The sequence below is a fragment of the Papaver somniferum genome, chromosome 2, assembly GCF_003573695.1.
Source record: "Papaver somniferum cultivar HN1 chromosome 2, ASM357369v1, whole genome shotgun sequence".
In the NCBI taxonomy this organism is placed as follows: Eukaryota; Viridiplantae; Streptophyta; class Magnoliopsida; order Ranunculales; family Papaveraceae; genus Papaver; species Papaver somniferum.
In genome coordinates, this window is record NC_039359.1 from 212,330,895 (window position 1) to 212,356,362 (window position 25,468).

The 25,468-nt window shown below is 36.6% G+C and overlaps 1 pseudogene; it reads right to left on the bottom strand.

Moving 5' to 3' along the window:
- Positions 1–3,757: 3,757 nt before the first annotated feature.
- On the bottom strand, positions 3,758–12,134 carry LOC113352774 (annotated as a pseudogene).
- Between the last annotated feature and the right edge of the window lie 13,334 nt (positions 12,135–25,468).

Consider the following 25,468-nt stretch of genomic DNA (forward strand, 5'->3'; position numbering starts at 1 on the left):
ATAAGATGGATCAATTCCTACCGAATATGCGTCCTTTGGAGTTATGAATATGCATCATATGTATTGTCTACCGAATAACTATAGAGTGAGTTATAGAGTTAAAGAAAAAACCTGCAATAGAGCCACGTTCCCGGCAACTTGGCAGGTTCCTAGCCACGAAGCCTTTCTCAATTCTTCCATCAAGAATGCTAGGCATGTCGTTCCCCAAGAATAGTCACCGACTTCATGGAGAGGATCCAAAAGTTGTATACGGTTAGCGTCGATCCGGTTGCCAGAAGTATTGGGGAATATGACACATCCAATACACAAAGGAGATATGCAGTGGCAGCGTGGTTCACTTGCTCATCAGTTAACGTTCCATTCTTTTCCTTCTCCAAGGTTCCTCGGAACATATTCATCAAAGCTGTAATCTTGATCTGTCTTGTTCTGTAACTTGCATGCCTCCTAAACTATGTTGTTGTTGTCTCTTCATCCCAACCTAGGCACTTTTTAGTTAGAGAATAAAGTTGTGCCCAACTTAACTGCTTTGTGTAGTTAAAGTTCACAGCTGTTCCTTGGTCGGGAAGGTTAAGAATCTGCACAACATCATCCGGGGTAATCGTCATCTCCCCAAACGGCATATGGAAAGTATCGGTCTCAGGATACATTCTCTCCACGAACGCCGATATGGCCACATGATCATGTTCCAACAATGAATTTTCGGCGGCATTAGCTAATCCCGAGTTGGCAACAATTGTCTTGAACCTTTCACATTCACCGGATAAAGGCCACGCAAGCATTTTTGTTGGTGCGGCGGTAGGTTTGAGTAGACGGACCGCATCTTGATGATCCTATTAAAGTACATAAAAAAATCCTTAATACAAATATTACGATATAACACATAGACAATACATTAATAAAAAATAGTAATTTTATTACCTCGGTTTCGTATATTTCTCTGGCCCATGAGTCTTTGTATCCAAATAGCAATTTTCCTCCATCCGCTGGTAGCCCAAGGATTATGCATGCTGGAATACCCTTCTTCTTCAAGTGCTGAGGGACAAGATGTGATGATTTCTTAGCAATATCCTTCTTTACACCATCTTTTCCTTTTTTGGCTTTTTGGGTACCACTTGGTTGTCCTTCTTATTCTACTCTTGGCACTGGATCAACTGGTTCAACACTTGGTCCTGCACTTTGTTGAGCGGCTTGTTCAACACTTGGTTGCACCCCTTGTTTACTGCCTTGTTGTTCAACACTTGGTTGCACTCCTTGTTGACTGCTTTGTTCTTGTTCGCTTTGTTGAGCACTTGAATTATCTTTGGCACTCCTATCCATCCTAGCACTAGCTGTCACTTTCTTCCTCCCTTCTCGACTTTGTCTAAACAACAAAGAAAGGAACAATATTTACAAACTATACAATCGGAAGAAAAAGTATGGAAATATAACCCGAATGTACACATTCGGACGTAAGAAGACACATATTGTTCCCGAATACAAAACAATCGAAAGCTAACTAAACATATTTGCAACCGAATATGCATCAATTGGAGTTCAGAAGCTGTAAATTTTTCATCCTACACAATCGGAAGACAAAGTGCACATCTATAACCCGAATGTACAAATTCGTAAGTAAGAAGACACATATTTTTTCCGAATGAAAAACAATCGGAATATAACTAAACATGTTTACAACCGAATATTCATCAACTGGAGTTCAGAAACTCTAAAATTTTATCCTACACAATCGGAGGTATAAAACATTATATTGTCTTCCGAATAAATACTGGCCCCAAAATGGGATTTTTCCTATCTCATAAATTTTGAGATTTTTTCAATATATACATTCGGTAGTGAGTGTTCTTCCGAATACTGTGTGTCTAATTAAATATATTTGGTATCCAAAAAATTCATTAAACTACCGATTATTAGAAGTTTGTATCCAGGAAGATATGGCCACCAATATTCGGCAGATAATCATCAAATCTTTCTCCCAAATACTATCGATGTTCTTGAGAAATGAAGAACACGACTACATTCGGAAGTAAATGAGCATGAATATCGTCTGAATCTGGATAAATAACCGAAAACCCTAGAAAATTTTTTTCTCGATTCGACGAATTAAAGCGAAATAAACCCCAAAAATGATAGATTCTTACCTAATTGGGGCCATTTGAAGTTGAAGAAGTGTTTGACTATCGGAATCGCCACCACCGACTACATTGCCGGGTACTTCTTCTTCGCGTTCTTCGCGTTCTTCTTCATTTGCAGCAACAATTTCTTTATTTCTTGCTAAAATCCCAATCTTAGGATCGATACCCCGAGCAACATTTTTAGTTATAGGTATGTGGGTTTCATTTCTCTTATCCATTGTTTTATAAACGAATCGACGATGTTTTGATTTTACGATTCGCGGTGATGTTTCGGTTGAATGAGGAAATTTTTTTTTCTTCCACAATCGGAAGATAATATGAAACTGGAAGAAGAAGAGTTGAAATGAGTAGAATTGTTTTTGATTTGGTTTTTATACAGTTTTACCAGAAGGGCATTTATGTAACTTCAATATCATATAGGGTACCCCTTAACTAGAGTCTTTGGCTGGGTATAAATTGATGGCCCCTGAATGCTTTCTGGTGGCCCCTAAAAACGCGAGCTTTGTAATGTCACTGAGGTTCATCAATGGTCGATATATATAAAGTTCTTGATTGAGATTTGAGAATAAGATAGAATAATTTTTAAGAGCTTAATAAGCTGACGTGGGATTTGCCACCTAACATTGGGTGCATTGGGTGCACCAAAACGGGTGCCACAAATCATTTTCGTTTTATTATACAATTAATACTTAGGATTTCGATTGTAGTATTCCCGATAATTTGTATTGTTTTACAAATACATTATGGTATTATTATGGAAAGATTTCTGATGATGTATGCCGAGATGTACGGATGTCAAATAAAAAAAATTTATTCTTTTCTTTTTTGGGCAAAGCTCACTAGGAGATTTTTTTTATTAAAAAGTAACAAAAAAGAAGAGGGGACTAATCCAAAACCTCAAAAGAAAGGAACAGAAGAAACAAAAACCGAGAAACTATGTTACAGTTATCGAAAGCGGGACGAATGAAAGATGGTGGCTCTATCCACCATTCAGAACTTGAAGAAGCTCCCCGTTTTGCAAGTAAATCAGATACGCCATTTCCTTCTTTGTAAATGCGAGAGTACCTGAACTTGATCGTAGATAAAAATCTTAAACAGTTAGCCCAGTTATCAGCTACGGATGTAGTTGTAAGTTTTCCTGCAACTACACTCCACTTAAACTAATCCAATTACTAAGTGATCGTTATGAATTCTTATTTGATTAATTGAATATTGGGAATGTTTACAAGATAGATTCAAGTATTACAACAATTTTACTTGAAACCCAAATTCACTTTCTCTCTCTCTATTTCTTGACCAAGACTTACCTTAGAATCCTCTCAGAAACAATGAACTTTCTCCTTTATATAGGGTTTTACATAGTGGATGACAGCTAAGAAACCCATTATTTTCGGGATCATTATGCGACACATTCGCTCATATACAATCGCTCACCTTCCTATAGAACACTTCTTCGCATAATTCTTCACACTTTACCCGTGACTTTGCTGACATCATTTGGCGCGTCATCTTAACTTTGATGTGTGCGACTCCCTTCGCTTAGGTTGTATTTACTTCGCGTAGTCATTTACGTGTGCGATATTTAACTCCTACAACGGACGTCAAATATCGCACAGTTATCATCTCTAGGTTGTAGCAGAGCTTCCTTTATGCTGAAGACGAGCACAATTTTCCTTTCCAATATCTACGGCGATACAAGTAGGTTGCACCTTTCCATCCTGGAGCTGCCACATCGAGCGTTTCATAATCAGATCATTCAAGAACTCACACTCGGCATAACCACAACATGGGCAATGTTTCCCTGACAAGCAAGTTGCCAATGACGAACAAACTCTTCATCTTTCGGCCTTTCAAATACAACAGTTGTACTGAGCTCATTAAGCATCACACTTATCCCTTCAGAACGTAAACGGTTTTTCAGATACTGGGCCTTCCTGACGCATGTTTGGACTTCTTTCTGAAGCCCTCCATAACCTTTACTGTTCAGGGTGTACCACAGGAAGACTGGGGCATGACCATTGCGGCTTCCCGAGATCGTGGCATCCCTGGAGGCAATGCACTCAACATACCTTGACATGGCATGGATATGATCCAACCTTGTTATCTGAACACTGGAAGGTGTTGGACAACCAATAAACTTGTGGCCAGAAATACTAACACTCCCTATTGGCTTCTTAAATGAGATTTTTGGAGCCTGCTCAATGCCACAAACAACTTAGTTAAGCAAGGAACATTGGTTAGTAAAAGAAATTTAGGTAAAAAGACATGCGGAAGTGATTTTAAATTAGAAACACTTTTCTAGTTTTCTCTTCAACTTTAAACTTTTCCCCCTCTAATTTTGTTAATTCTATCTGAAATCTTGGTTTCAGAAAGCTACACAGACATGTTTTACGTACCGACTCTTCGCACATATAGGGGACATGTACGTAGTTGATGAGAGAGAGAGAGAGGGAGAGAGAGAGAGAGGGGGGGGGAGGGAGGGAGGGAGAGAGAGAGAGAGAGAGAGAGCTGACATGTTCCATAAATGGCATCATAATCCCGGATAGCACCCCATCACAGTGAATGTAAAATCTATCTTCTGAGAAAGTAGCTTCCTTAAGGGTTGCTATAACCAGGTCGAGATCATCAACAGCTCCTTTAACAGTCGTTCCTTTAAAAAATGTAGCTAGAACATTAAAACTGAGCCTTCTATTGATATTATTCACATGAAATAACAAAACAAAAAAAGTAATTAAGGACATTAATTAACAAATAGAGTCACACCAATATTGACGTTAATGATAGCTGGTTTGTCCTTGTTCAGGAGTAGTTTAGCTTTGAAATCGGCACAATCAATTACCCCATTGGTAAGGGTATCAACCTTAACACATTCCATTCTATACATTCGTGCAGCTTTAAAGACAGAATAAATCTCCCTCCTACAAGCACATTATTTTCATTACTAACTGTTTACAGGCATGTTTAGTTTAACCAGACGGAGATACGCATCTATAGCTCCCAGTCAGTCATTTGTGCAAAAAGTTATTTTTATACAACTAAGAAATAATCAACTTCATGAACCCTAATTTTTTTTACTTAGCAATAAAACTCACCCCATAAGGATACCATGATGATTGCTTTCTGTACCACCATTTGTAATGTAACCCCAATATTCATGGTTACCGATTTCCCAGAGTTGAGCAAACCAGTCTAACACACCCAATTCGAACTGTTGCGAATTGAGACCAAAGTTGCTCTTAGTAAAGGGATCACCACAATTGTTGAGATGGAAACGTTGAAGCCAAGCAAGAGGAGTACCATGATCCAAGTCCATATTCTCAGGGTAACCTGTACGCTTTTTAAACTTCATTAATATCACATAATTTTAGATATATCACATAATTTTAGATGGAATTAGAGATATAACGCCTAACTAATGAAGTTGACGTTCATTTATGTAATTTCTTGAAGACTCTATAAAACCCCTCTTGAAGACTCGAAGAAACCCCTATGATGGCATCTGGCCAAGGAAATGGAACACCTTTTCAAAAAGAATTATTGAATTTCATAGCCAAAGTGCGTAAATCGGAGTAGTAACGTGTTGGGTGCAATAATCAAAAACAAAGAAAAATCAAATAAGCAAAAGTTATTGATACTTAGCTCCTTTATAATGGAAGTGATTGCTTTGACGAAACGAACAAGCTCCCCGTATCTCCGCAAGAGCAACAAGGCAAAACTTTGGAAAATAGAGTGAGTCACGTGTTCAACACGCTGTCCTTAAGACATTAGCGCCCGGCTACACTCAAGAGTGATGCTATAGCCCTCACAGGACGGATATCTCCAGGATAAAACACCCTAATACACCTACTACTAGCATATGTAGTAGATGCTCAACTTGAGCTTGGCAACTCCGAAAAAACCGTTAAGGAAAATCGCGAATGCTTAAAAACCGCTATAAAATATTTTCCCTTAGGGGTCCCTCTAAAATATAGAGCAACCCCTTTCCCATAGATTTTACAAAAGTAGTGAATTTCTTTATATAATTGACAAATACAACTTAAGAAGAAAAACTCCCCGATGTGGGACTAAAAGCTTTATATAGTTTCTTAAAACTACTAAAAATTGGTAACTCCACGATGTGGGACTAAAAAGTTTCATTCACAAAATAAAACAATAAATTATAATTTTTTATTAAAACTTTAAAAAATTATTTTTTTATTAATCGTTTTCCAACAATCCCCCACATGAATGAAAACTCAATAAAACATGAAAACACAGATAGGTCTTGGTAAATAAACATCCCAACCTCACGATCCAAACAGACTGATCGTGCAAGTGTTGAAATCATACTAGTCATTTCTACGTCCTCTCCCTCACACAAAAGTGTGTTGACCCCAAGGTCATACTATGGATTGCATAAATCATAATAGTATTGAGAGCTTTCATATTTAATTCTCACATGGTGAGACTATAGGTATCTTTCACCAAAGTGAAAAAGCATGAACTAGTGAACCCTTAGTGACCTTTAGGTCCTAAGTTCCAGTAATACCAAAACCATCAAAATGAAAATCACATAAAAAACGCAGGAAATACCATTTTAGGCAGAGGTGTCCATGAGGTCTTGAACCTTTGCTTAGTGAGATATTACCAGAATTACTTGCTAGAGACAGTGAACTATGTCTTGAACTGCTAGCATTTGATGTAATTCGTGATAACAACCACGGGTGATATCTCCAAGATTGCTGCCAAGCTCGTGCCGTTTTGTCCGTTTTGGCCCTGGACGTATCCTGTTTCTCAGAATGCTCTAGAGAATCAGCTCATATTCTCACAGGAAGCGACCCACTTCCTCATTCAGATAGGTGAGTTTCCATAAAGAGTGTTACTGCTACACCCCACTTCAATCTTAAATTGAAACTATAGAACTCATTAAGACTTATTAAAAAGTCATCCTCCACATGCAGTCACACTATCACGTCTACACCATAGGGAAGGGACAGAGAATGAAAATCTCTGATAGTGTTTACCTTTACCCACCACAAATTAGTTGTCTCATTCGAAACCTTGATCATGGGATCTCCAGTCAGCAAGGTTGAGTATCCTTCATGGCAAGTTTAATATATGAGCTTAAGCCCCAACCCCCTCGATGCATTTTTAACTATCTTTGTACAAACCTTTCGTCAAAGATTGCGCGATATTCTCCTTGGACTTTATCCAATCAATGGAAATAACGCCGATTGAGATTAGTTATTTCTTAGCTTTAACTATTATAGCTTGGCTAACACAATGTATAGATATAGCTGGCACAGGCCTATGCCAAAGAGGAATGTCTTCTAAAAATTCTTAGGCACTCGGCCCCCTCTCATGCTTTATCTAACGCAATACTCTCAGATTCCATAATGAATTGAGCGATATGTTTGTTTGGAAATCTTCCAACAACAAACCCACATGTTAGAGTGAAACCATATCCACTCGTAGACTTAGACTCCTCTGAGTCAACTATCCAGTTTGCATCATAAAGTCCCAAGGACAACAAGATACCTTTCATAAATCAAAAGAGTATTTTAGGTACCATAATACTCTACTCAGTGCATCTGAATTCTCTTGCTCTGGACTACAATTATATCCACTTAACTTACTCACAATATAGGCAATGTCTGGACTCTTACAGTTCATTAAATTCATCAGACATCCTATAACTTTTGAGTATTCAAGTTAAGATACTCCACTACCCTTATTTTTCTTGAGACTACAAGAATAATCGTACGAAGTACAAGCAGGTTTACAATCAGACTGATTGTATCTCTTAAGCACAACTCAACATAATGAGAACGACTAAGACTTATAAATGTTTGATTATCTTCTAATCCTCATCCCTAAATTACATCAAAAGGGCCCAAGTCTTTCAAGTCAATGTTCTCATTCAGTGCATGTTTTTAGTGGAATTGATCACATCTATGTTTGTATCAAGCATATCATCAACATACAAGCATACAATTACACAGACATCCTTAACAAGTTACTTGTAGACATACTTGTCAGATTCATTAATTTAAATCCACTATCCATTATCACATGATTAAATTTTCCATGTCACTGTTTACGTGCTTATTTGAAAACCATACAAAGATTTTTCAAATTACAAACTTTGTATTCACAACCTTTCACTACAAAGTCTTCAGGTTGATCTATGTAAATTTCTTTACCTAATTCACGGTTTTAGAAAAAGCTGTCTTAACATCCATCTGATGTATCTCTACGTTCTTTATGGCAGCAATAACAATTAGTATCTCAACGGAAGTAATTTCCGTCACAATTGAATTAGAATCAAGGAAATCTACACCTTCTTTTAGTTTATAGCCTTTAGCTACCAACTTAGCTTAATATTTTTCCACAGTTTCATCTACCTATCGTTTCCTCTTAAAGACTCATTTACATCCCATGGTCTTACAACCTGGAGGTAAACTAGCAAGCTCCCAAGTCTGGTTCCAACGGACTGAGTCCATTTCACTAAATGAAGCTTCTTACCAGAATGGGGTTTCAGTAGATATTAAGGCTTCTTTACAAGTCTGTGGCTCAGACTAAGCTAGGCATGTTATGAAGTCGGTTTCATAAGAAGTCTCAAGTCTAATTATTTTACTTCTCTTAGGCTCAACATCAACTTCATCTTCCTTTAAAATAAGTTCTGACTATTTGAAGATAAATCTAGGGGATCAACAACACATCTCTAATGAGGTACAGGTTTAGAATAAACATGTTCAAAGAACTCAGCATCCCTAGATTCCGTAATAATATTCACACCAATGTCAGAAAAAATCAGAACACACAACCAAAAATCTATTTGTAGAAGTATACTCAATATACCCTATACGAAAACACAATCAACATTTTTGGTTTCAATCTAGTTCTTTTAGGAAGAGGAATTACAATCTTAGTCAAACCCCCCACACTTTGACACATTCATAAGAAGGTCATCTACCGTTCCATAAACCATATGGAGTTTCATCTGATTCTTAAAAGGGTACTTTATTCAGGATATACTAGTTAAGAGGACTGCCTCCCCCCACAAGGCCGCAGGTAATCCTGAACTAATCAACATGGAAATTATCATCTCCTTAAGGATACGGTTGTTATGTTCAAGGCTTCTAATTGGTTTCCAACTTCAAGTTTATACATCTTAAGGCTTCTAAGGCGTCATCCTTATCCTAAGCAAGTATACAAGATAGTACCTCGTACAATCATCTACGGAAGTTATAACCATCTTTTACCACAGTGGTTTTGGGTTGAACTCATGTCAACTAGGCCTAACTGAATTAATTCTAAAGGCTTAGAATTACTCTGAACATTTGTGCTAAAAGATTTTATAGCATATTTTGATTCTTCACAGATTTCACTTTTGTGTTCAAAATCCAAACTAAATTTGGGTACGAAGCCTATGCTAGCCAGTTAAGCATTGACTTATAAGTTTACGGTTCCAAGTCTACCACGTAAAACAATCAATCACAAAAGATCACAAGAATCAACTACGTTCACATCATCAGTTTTTCCGTTAAGCTTATATAGACCCAAAGTCCTATAACTCTTGCTTAAAAAATCACTGCCTAGTTACAACAAGTTTTCCAGATTCAATTAAGATCTTAAATATTTTTCCATCTACAACAGAACAAGATACAAGATTTTCGCATATGCTCGGAACATGAAAACTTCATTCAATGTGAGAATATTACAGATATGAGCTTCTGCTCGACCTTTTCCTTTTATGCAACCTCTATTGCATATGAGTTACTCAATAAGAGTTTCTCGACATCCCCTATCCTATGATAGGAGGTGAACAGGTCTCTGTTTCAACAAACATTCTTGGTGGCTCCAGAGTCCACCTACTGGTCTCTCACATTGGTTATTAAAATAACTTCCGACATCATGCCACCAAACTCGTTCTAGTTTGTTTCAACTAAATTAGCATTAACTTTCTACTTATTAAGGTTTTTATGTTGTCTACAATTTACTGCCGCGTGGCCAGAAATTTTACAAACATAACACTCACCCTTAACTAAAGTAATTCCGGATTCAGGTTTACGAAATATACCTTTATCATGAAGACCATGCTTAGAGTTGCGTTCGATGTTCTCACCTTTGCCATCTTTGGAAGATTTGTTTCCAACCACATGCGGCTATTAGCCATGTCCCTCGGAGATGACACCTTTATTCACAAATCACAATTCCAAATCAGAAAGTAAAATATGAGTTTTGAAGATAACATCTATATATACAAACTTCGTTTGAATCAGCGTTTCAAAAAAACTCATGGTTACCCCACAAAAATTAATTTAGTTAACAACAATTTTCTGCTCGTCAGAATTTTTCAGAAACGTTTTTCTGTTTTGTAAAATATCAAAAAAATACTTTTACAACTCGAAAAATTCTGAAATTTTATGCGGGTAACTATAAGGATGTCTACTACGTTGTGTCAAAAGGGTTAATCGAAATTCCTTCTAGATTAAAAGATAAAATTGAAACTCTACAGCTGACCAGAAATTCGTTTTTGTTTTTTTCACTCCACAATTAACATCCATGATTCACAAACCAATCAATCGTTTTCGATTATTACAAATGATAATGTCTTAAGATTGCTGGGTGCAATAATCAAAAACAAAGAAAAATCAAATAAGCAAAAGTTATTGATACTTAGCTCCTTTATAATGGAAGTGATTGCTTTGACGAAACGAACAAGCTCCCCGTATCTCCGCAACAGCAACAAGGCAAAACTTTGGAAAATAGAGTGAGTCACGTGTTCAACACGCTGTCCTTAAGACATTAGCGCCCGGCTACACTCAAGAGTGATGCTATAGCCCTCACAGGACGGATATCTCCAGGATAAAACACCCTAATACACCTACTACTAGCATATGTAGTAGATGCTCAACTTGAGCTTGGCAACTCCGAAAAAACCGTTAAGGAAAATCGCGAATGCTTAAAAACCGCTATAAAATATTTTCCCTTAGGGGTCCCTCTAAAATATAGAGCAACCCCTTTCCCATAGATTTTACAAAAGTAGTGAATTTCTTTATATAATTGACAAATACAACTTAAGAAGAAAAACTCCCCGATGTGGGACTAAAAGCTTTATATAGTTTCTTAAAACTACTAAAAATTGGTAACTCCACGATGTGGGACTAAAAAGTTTCATTCACAAAATAAAACAATAAATTATAATTTTTTATTAAAACTTTAAAAAATTATTTTTTTATTAATCGTTTTCCAACATAACGCTCTTTGAGGATTTCTATCGACCATTTGACCAGAACACACATATGACATTAGACATTTTTAGGGCCATGTTGTGTTAAGGGTCACTTATACTGACACAAAAATAAAATAACTCTAAAAAATAATATATCCAGCGAAATCTTTATAAAAACTTTTATATTCAGGCAGCTCTTTAAAATATCTAGTCAAGAACTATATTAGAGATGTCAAAATCAGATTCCATATAGATCGACCATAGTTTCAACTTCCAAACCACACCAAAATCATCCCTTACACAGAAAGTGGAACCCGCCCTTGTGGGAACTATCAAGGGGATGCAATGGAATATCAGATTTTTTAAGTAATTAAGTGTTCGCATTTTGTCAGGAAGCATGTTCTATTACTCGATGAAAATTTAATAGCTAGGCATTGGCGCAATGTGCCTACCCATTATACTTGTACTTTTGAAAACATTAAATATTTTTAAGCGTATATGTACGTACCTAACTGATGCTTGACCCTTTCAAGAAGATAATTTTCATACTTAGCTAGCACAGTAGCCATATTTGCATCTCTTTCTTCAGTGTTCTCGTTATCAGCTTTAGGCTCTGTAATAGCATGACTAAGTGTTGCATCGTGAACATTTCTTCGGACACAATTTTCTCCTGTTTTTTCTCTACTTATTACTCCATTTTCTGGTGTCATACCTCCTGTAATGAAACTTTCCGGTACAGAATCAGTTTTTCCATTTTCAACCCCAACAGTACTTCCAATCGCCATCACTACGGAGTTGTTAAACAACAGTATTACGTAATGAAGAGTATGAAGAAAGTGCAGGCTAATGAAGAGTATGAAGAAAGTGTAGGCATGTATATATAAGAAAAGAGATTCAATGAAGAAGAATGATGGTTACAACCTGGTTAGGTTGAATAGTCAAAGTAAGCCATGTCCCAACGAGATAATTAGGTAAGGCTTCAGTCTGCTTAAAAACCTTTTTTTTTCTTTTTTAGGAAAGTTTTAAAAACCCAACACAGGCCATGGCAACTAAAGTTAGAGACAACTTTTGAAAATGGTCTGGTTGACCTACTGGTGCCGTTTGACCCCAAGAGACACACAATACATTGTTGAGATATTATTTGACCCAACAGACACTATGAAACGTCGAGAGAAGAGAAAAGAATTGGCGAGTGAAAACTTTGAAATCTAAATAAAAAATTCTTTGAAGAATTAGATGTTACAAGGATTAAATTCAAAAAGGACTTGCGACGCAGCTTGTTGCTCGCTTGCCTTCTATGTAAGAAATTTTTATCTTAAATTCTAGTTTTTAGTTTTTTTCAAGAATTACACATTTTCTTAATTTTTTCTTTTTGGTGGACAACTATTTCTTCATATTTTCACATCCATAGCTTCAAAAGAAAAATCAAAAAAAATCAATGACTTTCTTATCTCGTAACATTTAATTTAGATTTAGTAAACCCCAAGTTTAGTTTCACCTTGTTGTTGCTTCCTTTGTGTTTGAGTATTAACCTTGTATTATTATAATCCGGCAAATGGGAGGGATCCTAAGTTGTTTTTCAATTATATTGTAGTTGCAGGAAATCCTACACCACACCCCTCATATGATTTCATTAACATTTAACTCATTTAAAATTAACAATCTTAATTTTATTGATGAATTTTTGAACAATCTTACAAGAAAAGATAAAGGAATCAAGAATAACCACTGCTCTCGATTTTCTCTCTCCTATTTACTTGCTTCTCACCCAGAAAAAGATATCTCTCTTTTCTTTACAACTGAACGACTATTTATAGAGAAGTACATAGTGGATGACAGCTAATTTGTCCTTTATTTTCGGATATGGCTTGCGACATTCTCGCAACCTTACAAATGTTAATCTCGCAAACTCTCTTATTTTCGCAGAACCATCACATTTTTCTCATGATTTTAGTTGACGTCGTTTATTATGTCATTTCTGAAATTGTTCTGCAACGCTGTTGTGTTGTGTTGTTGATAATTTCTCTGAGGTATTATTGTTGCGAGATTCTGATCCTACATCTTTCCTCTTTTGATATCTTCTCTGCGAAGTAGAGAATGATGTGAGAAACGCCGCAACTGTCCATCTCTTCATATTCTGCATTTATCACACGTATCCTTTCTTCCATTTATTTCTTGACACGTCTTCTTTAATCGTTGCTTTTCAACCGCTCACGTCTTTTCGCCTTAATGGTGTTTATTTCTTCGAGTAAAAAAAATCTTCTTTATATACTCTTCTTTCCATTTTCTTTTTACTTTCTCTTCTCTTTTTATTCTCTCATCTCTGCAACTCTATTGTTCTTCCGTAAGTTCTGCTACTGTAATTATTCCCTCGTCAATCTTCTTACTTTTTATCCATTCCCATACTCTATATTCAGATATGCCTCCAAGTGGTCACAAACATGAGAAAACCTTAAAAGGTGTCCAAAAAGATCTTGCTGAGAAAGGTTTCACACTTTCTACCATTCCTGGTGAAAGTGCCAAGACAATTCTTTCTATCAAACTTTTCTCTGATCAACATTGTGATGATCAATCAATCATAATTTCACTAGGTCAAATTCTCGCAGGTCTTCCCATTCCTCTTTATGAACCAGATATTCCTATGTTCTATGAAATTCTCGCTCACTCGGGATTTTCGCGAGCTATCTTCCAATTCAGTGGGGATTGCATCCGTATGATGTTAGAATTCGCTAACCGTGGTGCTGGTAAAGGATCTCTTTACTCCAAAGAACTTAGGGATCCTAAATTCGCGGACTTGGAGATAATTGCTGAAAATACACAGTAGCGAGTTTCTTTGAAAATTATGAATTGATCTCCATGAAGAAAGAGAATACTCGCTGGGGTATTCGCTTGAAAAGGAAAGATAATATTGATGAAGCTAAAATACTCATGCAAGACATTGATTGGCATTCTGGTAAGAACACAACTCCTCGCCAATCCAAAGATGATAAATGGTGTGTTTTTCCCTTGATGCTGAAAGGACCTTACATTGCTGGGTCAAATGTTCTTCCTGAGAATCTCGCTACTTATCAACCTTGGGTATTCTCTTGGCCCGAGAAGGAGAAAGAGGTATGTTTCTTCCAGTTTCACTTTACATTTCTTTATTTGTCTTTATTCTTTGTTCGCTGATTCTTGCGACATTCTACAGATCCAGAAACTGAAAGATAGCTATCACAGGACTGGGAAGGCTAGTACCTTGTTAGCTCTTCGCTCATACACAGATGAGGTAAGAAATATTCTCTTATGATTTTAAACAGTATACTGTTGCCTCTATTTCTTATTTCTATCTGTGTGTGAAGATTATTGCTGAAATAGAAGACCTGCCAATGTTGCGAAGACTGGTGATAAAGGCAAAGGTGCTCTTCGCAGGGAAAAACCAACTGCTCCTCCTTCAAAGAAGAGAAAAATCCGTTCTTCTCTCCTTCAAATATTCCTTCTCAAAACTCCGAGAGTGATGAGGATGATGAGGATAATGATGACCTTGCTGCAAATGAAGATTCTCCATCTGAATCTTCTATGGCTAAGCTCTCTGGCCTCTTTTCTGATTCTTGGCAAGGAATGGGAGATATCAATTCGCTAATACCTGCAAAGCTCTCGCTACAATTTGCGATGTTCCTTTATTGGATGGTGATAATTCTCTTCGGAGTTTCTAGATCAGTGACTCCCAACTTCCTGCATTCTCTTAATAGTCTGGTATGCTTTCTTTTTACTTCTTCATTATGTAACTCAAAATCTCTTTCTATTTTAATACTTTTTACATTTTCTCGCAGGCTGGAAAAGCTTCTTTCGTTGTTGCCTCAGATCTGAGAGGAGACGCGAAATTCTTGAAAAGAAAATCTTCAATTTCGTACAAAGAATGAGGAACTGGAATGAAGTCAAAGTCTTCGCGAGAAGAACAAACAACTAGAAATTGATTCTTCTTCGTACAAGAAAAATCTCTAGTCTTCAGCAAGCTAATAATCAACTCTATGGTATGTTACTTTTCTCCTTTCCCTTCATTCATTCATCCTTGTTATTTATTTATTGATCCTTTTTGCAGACATTTATGGTCTTTCTGATGAAGCTATATTCTTCGTTCATTTCCTAATGCCTTGGATAATGATACCCTTCTTGAGCCTTAATAAATCTTTAAATAGTTTCTCAAATGATAAAATTTCATCTCTTTCTCTGAATGAACTGAGATCCAAATTTCGCCTCTTAGAGATTGACCATAGATCTAGTTTAGGCTTAGCCAACCGATTTAAGCGTTCTTTCTTAATTCTAAAGAGAAAATCAATGAGCTAAGAACCAAAATTAGCGGTCTCATAGATGATAAGGATCGCATCTCTGATCAAGGTGCTAAGGCTTTGGCGAAATTCCAAGAGACCCTTCTTGAAGTTCAACTTGAACGAGATGAAGCTAACCGCAAGAATACCGAGCTCTGCGAAAGAGAAAACCAAATTCGTTCTCGTCTCTTATAAATAATGAGGATGAATTCGCTTGGGCTGCGAAAATCTTAGACGATGCCAGAAAAGATTTAGGTGTAAATGTTAGTCTCCAAGTTGAGCATACAGCCTTGATTAGAGATATGATTTCTGACAGAGAAGGTTATTAACTGTTCTTCTTCACTAATCTTTTGTTTCTTATGAATTTTCATCAAGTTATTAATTGATTGCCTTTTGCTCGCAGATTCTGAAAGTAGATATCGCGAAAGAATTGAGGAACTTGAAGCTGAAAAAGAGGAACTCGCAAAGAATCTTTCTTCTCGCAACGACAAGTATTCTAGATTAAAGAATCAAATCAAGATCACTGTTGCGAACTTTAAGAATGATGCTATGCATTTTCGCAATCAAACTATTCAAATGGTTTGTGATGAATAGTATTCCTCATTCTGATTATCCTTGTCTCTTGGAGGAGATCCCAAAGAACATTCCAGTCTGACTATTTCTGATAGCGAAGCTGATGATGAAGAATCTGATGGTGATGAAGGTTCTGATGGAGATGAAAGTTCTGATGCAGACGAAGAAGGGAACAAGTCTGATGAAGATGATGAAGGATCAACTAAGAAGTAGTCTTTGTTTCTTTCTTTGATCTTCTGTAATACTTGTACATTTATTCCTTCTTTCTGTAATTTGCGAATTTTTTGGTTCCCATATTCCTTAATATATGAGTTTCTTTCATTTTGACCTGCATTCATTAAAACAATTCTTCCTTGCAATACAGTTAATCATAATCATTAATTTTTGAATTTTTGCGTAAATCTATCATATGGAGACAAATAACATTTTCTAATTTCATTCATTCCCATACTTGCCTCTGTTATTTGTATCCAAATGAGAGATTTTGCAGATTTTTCTTATTTTGTGCCTCAACTTCGCAGTTGTTTATGTATAATTTCGCAATATTGCGAAGTGAATTTTGATTCTTTTCAAAATCTCATTCCTGTGTGGTCTTATTTTCCTTCCTATTAAAGGTCTTATTATGCCACCTCTTGTCATTGCGACAAAATCGCAGGACGTCTTGCACTTTCATGCAAAAACCCATTGATCTTGCCTTAACTTTTTCTTTTGTATTATGGCCTCTTCAGGAATGTTGCGACAATATGACAGGCCTAAATATTCTTGCGAAAATAAAGCCCCATGACATTGCCGTCTTGCGACGAAATCGCAGGACGTCTTCGCACTTTCATGCGAAAACCCATTGATCTCGTCTTATCTTTTTCTTTTGTATTATTGCCTCTTCAGGATTGTCGCACAAATATGACAAGCCTTAATACCCTTGCGAGTAAAAAGCCTCATGACATTTGCGTCTTAAGACACTTATCAGCTCCCTAATGGAGGGTGCCGCCCTTATCTTCCCCCTGGTTGCCCCTTCAAGGAGGCGTACCTCTACCATACAAGGTTGGCTCCTCCCATCCGGTCTTAACAACAACCAGTTGTTTTCGCAGCCTCTTATCCCTTTTACCTATAGGGTTTATGGTTACGAGACTGCACCCTAAGTGGGGTTTTCTTCGGGCCGAGTGCAGTATAAGCCAAGACTTGTCAAGAATGGCAAGGTACGCTTCAACCCCCTGGCACTCTTGACTCAACCGTGTACCTCGGCGCCTTGATCAGATTCTGCACTCCTTGGGAGAGTCCTTATTACCTTAGTCGCCCAACCTAAGTCATATGCTTAAGCTGAGAATCCAAGGTGCCTCTCCCGGATGGGCTTTATTGACCCCAAATCTCCATGACTCAGGTTCCGGTGGCGGTGTAGCCTTTCCCTGAGCCATGCAACAGGTACCCCCTTATATGACGTACTTTAGGTCTTACATTTGCCTCTTGCGAAATTGTATTCGCGAACTAGGGTGTACGCCATAAAGGTTCGCCCCTTTCTCTTTTGTCATTGTTCTCTGATTGTCTTTGTAAATTCATTATCTCTGCGAGATTCTCGCACATCATCATATCGTATTTGCATTTCGCAATCTCAATTTTGTCATTCAATAAAATGTATTTTTGAGAATTTTATTTATTGCGAGAGTGTCGCAACAATAATCATTCATACATTTCTTATTTTTATTACCTTTGCCATCCTCTGCTTCTTTGTTATTTTCTGCTACTGCTTCCTTGGTAGTGGTATGTTCACCATTTTTATTCTGAGCTAGCATTAGTTTCGCAACATCTTCTTCTTTTCGTTCGATTGCATCCACCATCAACTCTCACTTCTTTGTGTCTCTTTGATTTTTGTCGCCAATTTCCTTCTTGTTTGCTCTTCCTTCGCAGGATTCTACCTCAGTTTCGTAACACCTCTTTCCTTCAACCCAATCTCCCTTTATGATTCCTACACCGCTGGGGTGAGGGAATTTGATGCACTGGTGGAAAGTTGAAGCTACACCTAGAATCCCATGTAGCCAAGGTCGACCAATTAATGCATTGTAGGGTGATTCTACATCAACGACACAAATAGGATTTCAGAAGATATTCCCTTCAATGGAATTCGCATAGTAACCTCCCCTTTAGGCTTGTTGGCAGTACCATTAAAACCATATATCTTATATGTTGATGGTATAAGATCATCATCTCTTCCTCCCATAGTTTTATAAGTATGATAAAATAAGATGTTCACAGAGCTTCCAGTATCGATTAGAATCCTATTAATTGCCCATGAATCTTCAGCTTCATCATCCTCATCTTCTTTCGGTTTTGGATTAATTTCTAATTTTACTACCAATGGATTATCATGTACCTCTTCACCTTCGGGGATTTCTTCTGCGGTAAAAGAAATAATGTTTCTGCCATTCCTCTAGTGGCGAGATTTTCGCAATATTCATAATTTCTCTTCCATCATTATCTCTTGCGAACACTCTACTCAAAACATTGTCATGAAAATCTTCAATTGTCTTGTATGAATGTACGATAGAGTGACAGAATAGATTCTTTGCTTTTGCACCAACTTCTATGAAGAATGTTTCCTTCTTTTTCATCGTGTTTACTTTGTGATGCTCTGGTGGTGGTGGCAATGGTTGAGATTGTGGGTGCCCTACCAAAAAGTGGTTTAGTTTTCCTTGATCTATCATTCTCAGAATAATTCTTTTTACATTTCTGCAATCATTTGTAGTATGTCCATGAAAATGATGATAAGAACAAAACTCATGACTTCTGTGGTTTGGAGGTGGTTCCGTTCCCATGTTCCATGGTGTTGGTATATTCTCCATCAAAATTATAGCTTCCCATATTTTCTCCACACTTGCATTTAGAGGTGGCATCTTGATTTCTTCCCATACTACCTTGTGACCTCCTTGTCCTCTATTATAGTTTTGTCTTTGACCTCCATAAGTTTCTTGGTGATCGAGTCTTTGAATCTTGTTATTTCCACCACGATTGTAGAAATTTCTTTCTTTTCATACTCCTCTTGATCTCGGCTTCCCATAGCCACCAGTTTCTGTTGATTGTTACCCGTCACCTTCTCTTGTTGTACTTGCGAAGTGTTCGCCACTGTGTTTATTAGTTTGGGTAATAAGCTTGCATTCGCTGTTTGTGAACTGGTGTTCGCAACTGGGTATGATTCCATTTCATTTTGCCTTTCCTCTAGAGCAAATATTCTTTTGAAGTTCTCGCAATTCAGTCATTGTGATCGTATTCTTGACTCTGAAAATTTGGATATACAATAGGTTGGTTGCAAACATAGAGCATTGATAAATGATAAGATAAGATATCTCTCATCCACACGGCCAGCCATTTCGCTACACATAGTCCTCCATCTTTTAGTTAGGTGCTTCAAACTTTCGCCAATCCTTTGTTTTAATCCAAACATCTTCAATACCAGGTCGCGAAGAATTATTACTTATATATGCCCCAGGAATGTAGTCTGCAAATGATTGAAGGATGTTATTGTATTCTTTGGTAGACCTTCGAACCATTTTAAAGCCTCCCCTGTTAAGCTGGATGCAAAATACTTGCATAATACGGCATCATGATTTTCCCATTGCAACATACATCTCACATAGGCTTTAATGTGTTGAATTGCACAAGTTGTTCCATCAAAAATGCTGGTTAATGCGGGCAAATTGCATTTCGGATGTATTCCTCCTAGTTGTACTTCCCTTGTAAATGGAGTTTTCGCAGCTTCTTCTATAGCCTCATATAATTGTCTTCTGCCTACCTCTCCTCTATTATTTAGCGTTCCTCTAATTTCTTTTAACTCTTTCAAGATTTTTTCATTTACACCTGAATTTTGATCCATTGGTCTTTTTAATTTCGCTTCCCTTCTTCTTCGTTCATGTCTTTCTTCTTCACATAGGCCACGTTTTTTGGTTTACATCCTAGCCACATTTCGGGTTATTTGTGTGGCTATTGGTCATATGTACAACTATAGCCACGTTTTGTATTACCATGTAGCCATAATGCACCATTTGGTCATGGTTTTAAACCTAGATCTATCAATTGTAGACATAAGCACCTTTTGGTCATGGGTTTAAGTCTAGACCCATTACCTGTAGCCATTGGTGAGAATACGGTCACATTAAGAAATTCTGTAGTGTATATAGGTTGGTTTTAGACACGCCTATTAACTCGTGACAGAAATGAATCTGATTAAGCCACTTCAATTTGTTTATGTGTCCGAATGGTTGGTCTCATTAGACACACATCTTGTGACTGAGACAAAAGGCTCTGCATGGCCATCATCCATGTTTGGCTTTTGTTGAATCTCAACTAAAGTCAGGTGTATTAATGGAACCAGGTCAAGAACTCTAGGACCTGAACAATAGCCAATTCTTTTTCTCCATTTCTTTCTGCCCTCTAAGCTTTACTGGGTCATGACACTTTTGCTGGAAAGATGGACACTACGGAGACCCCAAATACAAAACTAGTATGGGACGGTTAATAATGACTGGCAGTATAAAATAACCCTACTAGACATAGCAGTTTGCAGCTGCTTTAAATTTGTCTGTACAGTGCATACTGATGGTGTAAGCTATGACTTGAACCACCACCTTACAATGTGGTTGTAAACGATCACAACCATTAGAGAAGACCCAACACCACATTGAGAAAATGATATAAAATATTGATAAGTAGCACCCGTTTCATAGTATTAAGACCGGTGAATGCCTCTTTAATGATTGGTACACAAAACGGGATATCAACAAGATCTTCGAATAACAATGTAAACTAGGTATACAAATTGTACTTGCATATGATGGGTTCCTGCAATGCTTGGGAATTGGTTTTGGCAACTTGATAGCTACAACAGAAAGTACACCTGGCTGGGGAGAACCTCAGTTACCATAGCTTGTTGCAGATGCATATTGATGTGTGCATGACCTCTTCATTCTCCTAAACATGCAATTGACCAGCTTAAATTTCATAAAAAATGGAAGAACAAAACAAGCATCTTACACAACACAATGACTCACTCCAAAATACATCATATTAATTTCATCAAAAATTATATTTACGTACAATTAGTACAATCCCGAGACAGTTGTGATTGTACATGGGTCATTAACAACAAAAAAGCCGTACAATTCTATCATTCTATAATCCAAGAACACCCTAGTCCCCTTTTTTGTTTTATCCTATGTCGAATCTCTATCACATGTTAGATTTTTATGTTTCTTATTCTGGCATATAACTGCTGCATTTTGCACACAATATACCATCACTAAGTTATCTCTCTGCAATCTAAATAAGTGTTGGTAGAGACGTATCCTGCCTATACAGATTATGAAAGTGAACGATTTTGACCTTGTGCAGCTATAAATATTTGAAACCACTAACAAATATAAACATTCTTATGACACAAATGGAAACAAGTTTTTGCCATCAGTTCCAAACATGCATTAGAGGCTCCCGAACCTTGTGATCGAAAGCTTGTATATTTTCTAGACAAGCTGAATAATGGCGATGGACTTGTAGAAAATAACGGAACCTGCCAGGAGGGAACGACTGTAACCAAGATGACTTTTAACCAGCTCTGGATATAGTTTCCATGGGGTTTGCAGTGGGATTTTGGGGTTTGTTCTTTTTTTTTGCTTGTAAAGGAACATAAATTGTGGTTTCTGTATTGGAGAACTATAGACTCTGATTCAGTTAAAATAGTTGAAGGATGTATTCATAAAAATTGATAGTTCTAAAAATGAGTTTTTTTTCTACATCAATGAGAAAGATTGTTATAGTTGATCTAAATAGGTTTCTATATCATTATCTAAAGAAGTGACAACTGACAATTCAAGTCCACTATCTTTTCTAACAAATTCAATCATATCATAACCCAAAACAACAAAAAATTTAACAGAGAAGAACACTTATGCTATGGGTTTGCAAATAAAAGATTAGGTTTACCTCTTGAAGCTACCCTTTAAGTATTAAAAAACTGATTGCAGTATCACAGCAGCAGCTTTCATAGTGACGCTTTCTTTGGTTTTAGTAAGCTATTTAATTATTGTCAAGCAATTTGTCAAACATTTAGCATTTACTGAACTTGATAAGAATGAATAATTGTTGACTGTAAATCACCCTCTAATAATCTTATAAACAGTATCACAATCTTGAGTTTGTAAAACCCTACCACATCCAGTTAGTACTCAATAATGCCTATAAATGATGCAGAATCAAGATAGGAGAGCAGAAGTTCCGCGGTTAAGGTCCTCGCTGCAGCAAGCCAAGCAAAAAGGTCAGGCAACAAAATAAAACAAGCCTTTTTCTCTAAACCGGACACCCCACTACACCTTCATTTGACTGTTCATCCACAAAAAAGGGTAGAAGAAGAAGTGAGAGTTAAAAGCAAAATTCCTGTCATATACAACATGTAATTCTAAGTAGTACAAGCAAATATTTTTGTGTTTTCCCAACTTTAGAAGCAACAATTCACTTCCGGGGTGGCTTAGAAATCGCAACAAAAACTCAAATTAAAATCACCGTCCACATATATAGAATCTCAGAATAGAGGGAGAATAGAGCCTAATAGTTTTTGCGATAGAACATGTCAGCCAAGTTATCATTTGTTGAGTACAACATCGTCTGTGTAAGTAGTTTCTTCAAAATTGGTCAAAGGTCTTATCTCAAATTGTCACTAGTCAATAATGGGAGTACGGGACCTAATGCAATATGAATTCTTAACTTGGTCCTGCAGGCTATGAAAAGAGCTAAATTTTTTTTAAAGTCAATTCACATTAATACTAGTTAATGAAGAAAAGTTCAAATCAATTAAACAAGTTGGCAGGTGTTAGAGTTTAATGCTAAAGTTAAATCTATAAATAGTAGTTGTAGTTGAGCCTTCTGCATATTCATTCATCAATAGAGTTGTTTAATTAACCATGAATACATTCAATAAGACAACAAAGTACCAGCATTTCTAACGTATCTTGGTTTAGTTAACCATGAATACATTCAATAAAAAACATACCACTGCTATTGTCTTGGATCTCTATTTTAAAAGTAATATAGTAGCAAGTTTTCAAGTACAACAGTAGACAGACCCGCCAGAAAGTTGGGACAGTCTGAACATTCTGTAAATTTGCGCGCTCAAGTATTGCCACAGATCATTGGAGAATGCATTGCAAGAATAAACTTCCCTACCTGTTTCTAAGATTTCAAATTGAATGGTAAGAGTTCGATCCTAAGTTTCTAGGCTGTCGACATAAACTGAGAGTCACCAAATCTAATTTTTCAGTTGGACACTACTGACACATTGCTTATTGGACCATCCCCTGACAATGTACTCACACCATTCCAATTAATAAGATTCCAAAACATGTTATTGAAGTACCCTCCCCAATTCACCCTCTTTTATGAAGTACCTCTCCAACTCAAAGCCAAAATCTCTAAATAACAAATATTCCTAACAATCACAACACTTCACACAGTCCAGGTAGTAATTATGAACCATTTGAAAGTTTGATGTACCTTCATTCGGGTTTCAATCTGTTGTAGGGATTTCGTTAAACCCTGGCTAACTCGACTTGGGAGAGCTATCATCCTTATGTCTGCTTCTTATTTCCCTCTCTCAGTTTTTAAACTTATCCTGCCAATCTGCTTCGGGTCAGTCATAGCCCAATATCCCTAATGCAACCATATCCAAAAATACAATGATTCACTAGTTGCACCAACAATTCTACAGGAGTTCTACCAACTTATAATTTAACTACAAGAACTTAGAACTTAAACAATGCACAAGCCCTGTGTTATAATAAAAACCTCATGACATCACACTCATGTGACTCAGCAAGTTTGTGAATAAAGAAAAGTGATTCATCTCTTGAAACATTGAACAGGGAAGAAACTTTTCGACAACTCAACAAATTTTAAATCAAATCATACCCATAATCTGAAAATTTCAATAATCAAATCTATAATCAGCCATGAACAATATGAGAATAATAAATAGACCTAGCTTTTATTGATTTTGAACCGATTCACATGAATTCAATCAAATAATAATTCACATAATTAATAATGAAAAACAAATATTCATACCTCCGAAATCAGTGTACGATTATAGGAAAAAAGATAAATCGATATATCATGTTTTTCACCATCTTCAAATCTCTGAAAAATCAATAACTTATAAGAGAAAATATTAGATTACCAGATTGGTTTTGATTTATGGTTGATTAACCGCTCAGAGAGGTATTGTGTTCTGATTTTGTTGAGAAAAATAGTACTCTGCTTCTTGTTTATTGATATTTTGGTGGTTTAGTGGTGAGGTTAGTTTTCTCGGAGGCTTCGACGTTCGAAAGAGAAAAAGAGTGTAACCAAAGAGAGAGGAATATAATAAGACCTGGTTAGGGTTTTGAGATTAAAAAAACTATTGAAATTTAGGAGGAAATATTGCGCCAAAATTTCGTTGTTCCCGCCCATGGAGATCGCAGTTTTCCCTCCTTTGTGTAAGATTGATCCATATGAGTTTTTGTGTTTGCATTTATATTCGTTCGACTAAAGATTTTGATTTTCTATTGGTCGAATAAACACCATACAGATTATGTTGTGCAGATATAATTCGCTTTTAATGTTTTTAAAAACATATATCCCAACAGATTATATTTTGTGTGACTTAAATACCACCTGTCAAACCATGATTGGTAACACATACCACATCAAAAATATATTTGTCGAAATATATAACTAACCTATGTTTAATTTTGTAAAAAAAAAAAAAGAAAAAAAAATGGGAGTTCAAATTGATGATTATCTGATCCAAGTTTGTGGTTTCTTACTGCAGGTCGATGTATGACTAATGAATCTAGTGAGATCAAACGAAGTCCCTCGACGAATTCGAATAAATCATTTAAAATGGGTTCAGGCTAGACGAAGTTTGTACTTGAATAAAAATATAAATATTTAAACCCACCAGAAAAAACTAAATATTTAAGCATCAAAAAAAATCGGGCTAGCTGAAATAAAATTCAAAGTCCAAAATTGATGAATAAAGGTGTCATTGAGTGAGACCGAAGTTAATAAGATCCAGTGAACTTGAGTAAAATTATATTCGATTGGATGTAATCTAATTCAAACCGGTTTCTTGGTTGTTTTTCAGTTTTTATACCAAGAGAAATATATTTAAATTAAGCAACACTTGCAAGAAGTTGTTCCTCCAGTAATCTGAGGCTAATAACGTTAGG